Here is a 6,892-nt window from a genome sequence, read left to right on the forward strand (position 1 = left end):
ATTGAGAATGGGCCCAGCTCAAATCATCGCGGTATAATCGAGGTGACGATAGGAAATCTAGAAGGAAGGAAAGAGGATTACGATCGAATACTGGAGACGACACTTGAGGTCGAGTGCGAGGCACTGCTGCCAGCGACATAGTCTTGGGATGGCGGAACCCTAGTATTGCCGTCTGACAGATTATGTTACACGGATAGATCACAGCACAAGGACAGAGTGGTCCCGGTGTATATACATTAAGAACCCAAGGACTAAGATCTATTATAGACTGTCTGACCTTAATTCGGTCCTGCAGGCGGAGATCGGGCGATCATGGAATGCGTGAAGAGGTGTGGTACTAACGCGAGGACGTCACGTGTGAACATCTTTACAAATAGTAAAATGGCCATAAGGGCAATAACAACCAGGAGCGTAAGGTCACGAACAGACTTGGAGTGTAAAAAGAAGATTAACGCCTTCTCTGAAGATGGCACAATCCGCATCGTTTGGGTGATGGGCCATAACGGAGAAAGGGGGATTGATAGGGCAGACGTTTTGGCAGTGAAGGCCAGAGAACTGCCGTCGATAAACTTGATTAATCCGAAGCCTTTCGGACAGACACCGGTACTTATGTGGGGTCATGATACCTGACGTGAACCAATTTAAGGGAGCGGCATGGAAAACAATTAAGGATTTTGTAAGTAGCACGGGATTCCTAACTTAAAATTTTCTTTTTCGAGGTGCGATTCTTAGATCGCACAACAAGCCGATTACTAGCTAGGTGTATGTCTATAGTGGTAAGGAGCAGATTAATATCTGCACCCTCTTTTCAACCTAACCTACGCAATTATTTGTGTTTTAACTTTTTGGTTTTTTAATTCAAAATATTTTTTATTTTTGAGTTTTTTTTTATAAACTTCGCGCTTCAAGGACCAGCAGTAGTTAGTCAGCATACTCATTTTATCTTTTCCTATATAACGTTGCTCAATTTTAAATACTTCCTGGAGAAATTTTTCACCTTGCTCATCACTCAGCTGCCCTACACTTAATGGAAATCTTTCCAAATGAGCAAGCACATAGTGTAATTTTATTGGCATTTTGCAACCTATTGCATGGTAAGCCGATCATGTTGTTAACTATATGCTCATAATTTTCACTTTTCGGTTTTCCAAGAAAATTTTTCCACACTAAAACAAAACCACTCCATGTCTTTTTTACTTGTTGTATGAATTTCTCATCATTTACCAATTTCCGTAGTCGGGGACCTGTTGATTTAAAATTAAATTGGTTTTTATTAATGTCTTATATAATATATGTTTTACCTTCTTTTAATTTTCCGCTCGTAAATCGTGGAAAACCCTGTTCAAGGTATTTTATTGTTGCTCCATTTTTTCACGAATTGCTTTATTAAGCCCAATTTTATGTGCTTTGGAGTTAAAATGATGTCGTTTGGATTGACTAACAGGATATTTATGCTAAATGTCACCAATAATAGCTGTTAAACGCAGTTTCCCGTCTCTTTGTATTTTATGTTTAGAAGAATCTCGGCTGTCCTATTCACAAAAAAGGAAGAATACTTTGTATTACCAAGATGCCATTCAAAAATTGTTAGTACTTTCAAATCAGCCATAATTGGCCACTTATGTGTGGTATCCTATAGCGTTTAGTATTGGAGACATACTGTCATATTATTCTATGATGTTTGTAGTGTAAGTCAATGGTAGCGAAGGAAGCGATCCATTATTATGCAAAAGCACTGCTTTCAGGCCTGGAAATAGAAGATTTACATGTATAAATAAAATATAGAAAATGTTTATAGTACTTTTTGTTGAACCGTCAATAAATAATCACCAATCTTCTGGAACATGGCTATATCGAAGTTGTTCATATATCCTATATCCAAGTTGTTCAAACAATCGTTGTTCACATCGTTGCAGTAAACCAAATTACTATACTCAGTGTATTCGTTGAAAAGTGATCCGAACAAACTAGTTTCCTTGGTCCTGTATCTGAAACCTAGAAGTTCGGTTAGTCCTTTCGACAATTCTAAACACCGAACAAGATCATGAAATTCCCCTTGGGATATAAAATGATATAAAATGCTGTTTTATAAATTCTCCTTTAGAAGGGGCATATTTTGATTCGGAGAATATAACATTGTTTGGAGTTGGTTCAAAGTCTGTCACATCTGGTGATACTCCGTCAATAACTTTTGGAACAGCGCAGTTTTCCTTATACAGTCTTTATTACACTATCATCATTTCCTACTCTTTATCATGGTGTCCACAATACGTTCCATGGTTTTAAGTAGAAAGGACGCAAGGCTTATGGGTCTGTAGGGCTTTGGTGTCGCATAACTTGCCTTGCCGGGCTTGGGTATAAACACCACCCTTGGCTTTCGGAGTATATGAAAGTCCTATGCACGCTGTGATAATTTTGGCCAGACGAGGCCCCAGATAGTCTGCCTCCTTCTGTAGTAACGCCGGAAATATTCCATCAGGTCCGGGTGACTTAAATGGTTTGAAGCTCCTCAAGGATTCCTTCAACCTTATTTTTTTCAAGATTCCGGTGTCTCCGTGAGTCCCGTCGTATCCTGTGGAAATGGATTTTCATCAAAAGCCTCAACTTGTCCTCCATTGTCTCTGCTCTCACTCCCATATGGTCTACTGAAGTTTCAGTTTGGACATGGGTTTTTGAGAGAAACTTTTTATCTTGGCGGCGTCATTAACGCTATTGACCTGTTCGCAGAAAAGCTTTTTTTTTGCCGCTCTGGTAATCTTATTGTATTTCTTGAGCCGTATGTGATACACATCCCAATAAACTTCCGCTTTTTTACGACGTGCTCTGTTAAAAAGTCTGCGGACCTCTTTCACAATATTGCGAATCTCCCCGGTCATCCAGGGTTTTTCTTGGGCTGATTTCCTTTCACGAAGAGGACAACTATCTTCATAATCATAATCCTGTTGAATTTTCGTCAATCTCTTCTATGCTTGGACAATCTAAATTATCTTGCCCAAGACTTCTTCTGAGTAGCCTTCCGAATTTTGTCCAGTTGGTTTTCAACTTATTCCTTCCCCTGTCGATGTAGAAATCCGGAATATAAAATGGACTTGATTGGGTCATATCCGCCGACGACGCGATGATATAGCGATTAATGTCGTAGACTGGAACCCGCAAGGTCAGCGAAGGAGGGCACGCCTGAGAAACACATGGATCCGCTGTACGAAAAGTGAGTTTTGAATCTATCCATGTATAGTGGAATCAAGCCAAAGCTTTGGCCAACGATAGAACTCGATGGAGAGAGCTTGTTGATGCCCAAGACTCTCTGCCTTGTTTTGGTCGTTATGTCAATGCATACCATATGGAAATGAAAATTAAATACCTACAGTGGTGGAAAAAATAATAGGGATATTACGTTTTTATACCCTCCACCATAGGGTTTGTCAATCTCTTTGTAACACCTCGAAATATGCGTCTAAGTACATATATTCTTCATCGTTATGACGTTTTAAGTCGATCTAGCCACGTCCGGCCGTCCGTCCGTGCGTCTGTCTGTCAAAAGCACGCTAACTTTAGAAGGAGTAAAGCTAGGCGTTTGAAATTTTACACAATTATTTTTATTAGTGTAGGCCGGTTGGGATTGTAAATGGGCCAAATCGATCCATGTTTCTATATAGCTGCCACCGACCGACTTTGGGTCTTGACTTCTTGAGTTTCTAGACGGCGCAATTCTTACCCGATTTGGCTGAAATTTTGCACATGGTGGAGGGTATATAAGATTCGGCCCGGCCGCATTTACTTGTTTCGTGTATTTTGTTTATTTTTTCTTTTCTTCAATATTGCAATACTGATGCAATTTAAATTACAAAAATGTTTTGTGCTTCACTGAACAGCAACACAAAAAAGTTAAATTCTATATATGTAAGTATCATTAATATAAAAATTTGATAAAAATTTTCTGCTTGGCAAAAATTTCAATTTCTTATACTTTTTTCCTCTGTCAAAACTTTTTGGAGACTTTTACCTATTTGGCTTTGAAGCTGGCGCATTTGAAAACTCCAGTAGTTCTTTAAATATTTTAATTGGATTACTTTCCCCATGGGTTCAGTAAATATTTATTAAAAGATGTGTTGCCCTTCGCTTCCTTTATCTATTTTCCACAGAATTTACTAATTGAATTGCATAGAAAACTTTGTTTCTTCAACATGTTTGCAATTCTTTAATGATTTTTCCCTCATTTCTTATATTTTAATCGCTTATTTTACCGTCTTCTGTTGTGTGACTCTACAACCCATCATTAAGAATTAAAAATTTTACTACGAAACGAATCTTGCAAAAGACCATTTAAATGAGGATTGCCAATTGGGGTTTTTCTGCTTTCAAAATTTGAGGTACATATAAATTAGTATTCCCTTGTAGTAACAATATTTTGATAATTGTCTTCACACTCAGATAAAAGTGGTTCATAAAAATAGTCATAAATTAAAATTCCAGTTAAGTTAGTCAGTTTTAATATAAATTGGTTAAAGTTTGCATAAAACAGGGAAAAATTGGAAGTGTTCAATAAATTTTACACATCTTTAATTAGTTTCAAATAGTCCATAAACTTCAATTTGGTAAGTAATTTTACTAAACCAAAATTCTATTCAACAAGTAAAATATTCCTTTGCTCGACAACGCTTTTATTAACTCGTTATAAAAGTTTAGTTGTTTTCAGTTCAACGATCCGTTATATCGATTTTCTTTAATTTGAATATAAATTTGTAAAAATATTAATTCATAAATTTAAATAGTTTTGTGCAACTTAAAAAAGCACAAGTTCATTTTTATTAAAATGTAGTTGTTTTTAAAGATTAAAGTGAACTAAGCGAAACCACAAATTATTTAATTCAATAGTCGTATGCAATTGACAATTTGTTTTTTAATTCCTTTGGCATATTTATTTACATAAAATATTGAAAACGATGCTTAATTTGTTTCCAATACGACATTTAGTATTTTTCACATAAGTATGTACGCTTTTTAGCATTTTAATTGCCTAAAATTTTTTTTACATATGCTGCGAAAAAAATTTCAATGTTTCGTATATATATATATGTTTCGGGAAGAGGACGTTTCGTAACGATACTGTAATCGGCAACTACCTATCATTTCACAGCTGAGAGATTGTGTCGAGATACTTCAAAAACTGATTCCAACTCAATGATTCATCGCCTCGAAAAATATGCCATAGTTTTCAAATATCCTTCGGAAAATCTTTTCCGCCATCTTTCACCAATCATCACTATTAAATAAGTTTAGATTGACGATACCTTTGTTTGTGTAATCGTTTAACATTAGATTTTTCAGCTTTAATCAAAGATATGAATAATATGGGGCGAAAATCGGATAAAGTACCTATTACGGTTTAATTGCAAAATATTTTGTTTGGCCTTCAAATGGCGAAATGGAGATCAGTTTATAAAAAAAAAAAATATGTTAACTGAAAGGAAGTTTAATGATCTTTAGAACTTTCTGTTCACTCTTGGTACATTTTAGAAAATAACTCACATAATGTATGATTTTTTTTTCAACAAATTTTTAGCAGTAGATCGTTTATTCAGAGACGAGTTTTTGCATACATACTTAAAATTTGAAAAAAAAATGAAATTTGTATGCCAGTGGTAACATTTATCTATCGTAAAATGAAGTGAAACAATATGTTAAAAAGTAAATTTAAAAAAGTTACGAACTATTTGAAAAAAAAGTTAAGTAAAAATTACCTTCTACAACAATTATTATTCTGCTGCAACTCAGGAAAAAATATTTCTCATTCGTCGCCCACTCCCTTTACTCGGTCTGAGTCGACCCGAACGGCTTCGGGTTAACCAAGTTTATTGACGTCAATCCTGTGGCCTTCACCGCCAAATCGTCTGTGGTAAGTTATTAAAAAAGAAAAATTGTAGCAAAGTACCTAACATTTTCGTTCAATATTTCTTTTATAATAGAAAAAAAGCATGGAGCGTTACTTTTTCGAAATGAAGTCCATAACCGAAACTCCAAAACGTGTGTTGGTAGAAGATCGCGAAAATGGGATGGAATTGAAAACTTTGAGTTCCAAGTATGTATAAAATATCAGAATAAATAAGGAAGTTAAATAAAAGTGTGGAAAAACATTTGGCAGAAAACGTAAGACGACGAAGCTTGAGGATGATCATATTGCAAATCTAGCAAAGAGAATTTTTTTACGACAGCCAGAGATATTAATATGAAGCTATAATTAAATTTTTCGACTCGAACTGTCCAAAAAAGTCTTAAGGAATGGGGTTTAAAAAGTGCCTTCGCTAAGAAAAAACCTCTCCTACGAGCAGTCAATAGAAAAAAAAAAACGATTGGCTTTTCCAAAAAAGTATGTAAATATGCCTGAATCCTTGTGGAATAAAGTTATTTGGACAGACGAGACAAAATATGATCTAAAAAATTGCAAAAATCGGGAAGAGTGTGGTGTGAACCAACACAAAGGCTAAAATCGAAATACCTTATAGATACTGTAAAACATGGTGGAGGAAGCCTTATGGTATGGGGATTTTTTTCTCTTCAGGAGTTGGCAGGTTCGTAAAAATTGGCTCTAAGATGACCGGAGAGGAGTATGTAAATATTTTAAAAGAAAATCTTTATACCAGTGCGGAGGAAATGGGCTTGGGGTAGTTGAACAAGAAAACGACCCCAAGCACACGATTAGGATCGCTAAAAAAAAGTCCTGATCTAAACCCCATAGAGCATCTTTGGGCTATCCTAGATGACAAAATCCCGATGGAATCCAGATCAAATCTTCAAACATTTGGGGAAAAATGCAAAGTGAATGGAGGGCCATCCAACAAATACCTTGAAGAACTTTGCATTAAGTATGCCGAAAAGATTGAAAGAAGTCATA

At 35.8% G+C, this 6,892-nt stretch overlaps 1 long non-coding RNA gene across 1 annotated transcript; it reads right to left on the reverse strand.

Moving 5' to 3' along the window:
- Window positions 1-968: 968 nt before the first annotated feature.
- Window positions 969-1,734, reverse strand: LOC106095562 (uncharacterized). The gene is made up of 3 exons (XR_001222756.2): window positions 1,595-1,734; window positions 1,302-1,532; window positions 969-1,244 (listed from the first exon to the last, which is right to left on the reverse strand). It is a non-coding gene; the product is annotated as an uncharacterized LOC106095562 (long non-coding RNA).
- Window positions 1,735-6,892: the final 5,158 nt, after the last annotated feature.

Source organism: Stomoxys calcitrans, chromosome 3 (genome assembly GCF_963082655.1).
Source record: "Stomoxys calcitrans chromosome 3, idStoCalc2.1, whole genome shotgun sequence".
NCBI lineage: Eukaryota > Metazoa > Arthropoda > Insecta > Diptera > Muscidae > Stomoxys > Stomoxys calcitrans.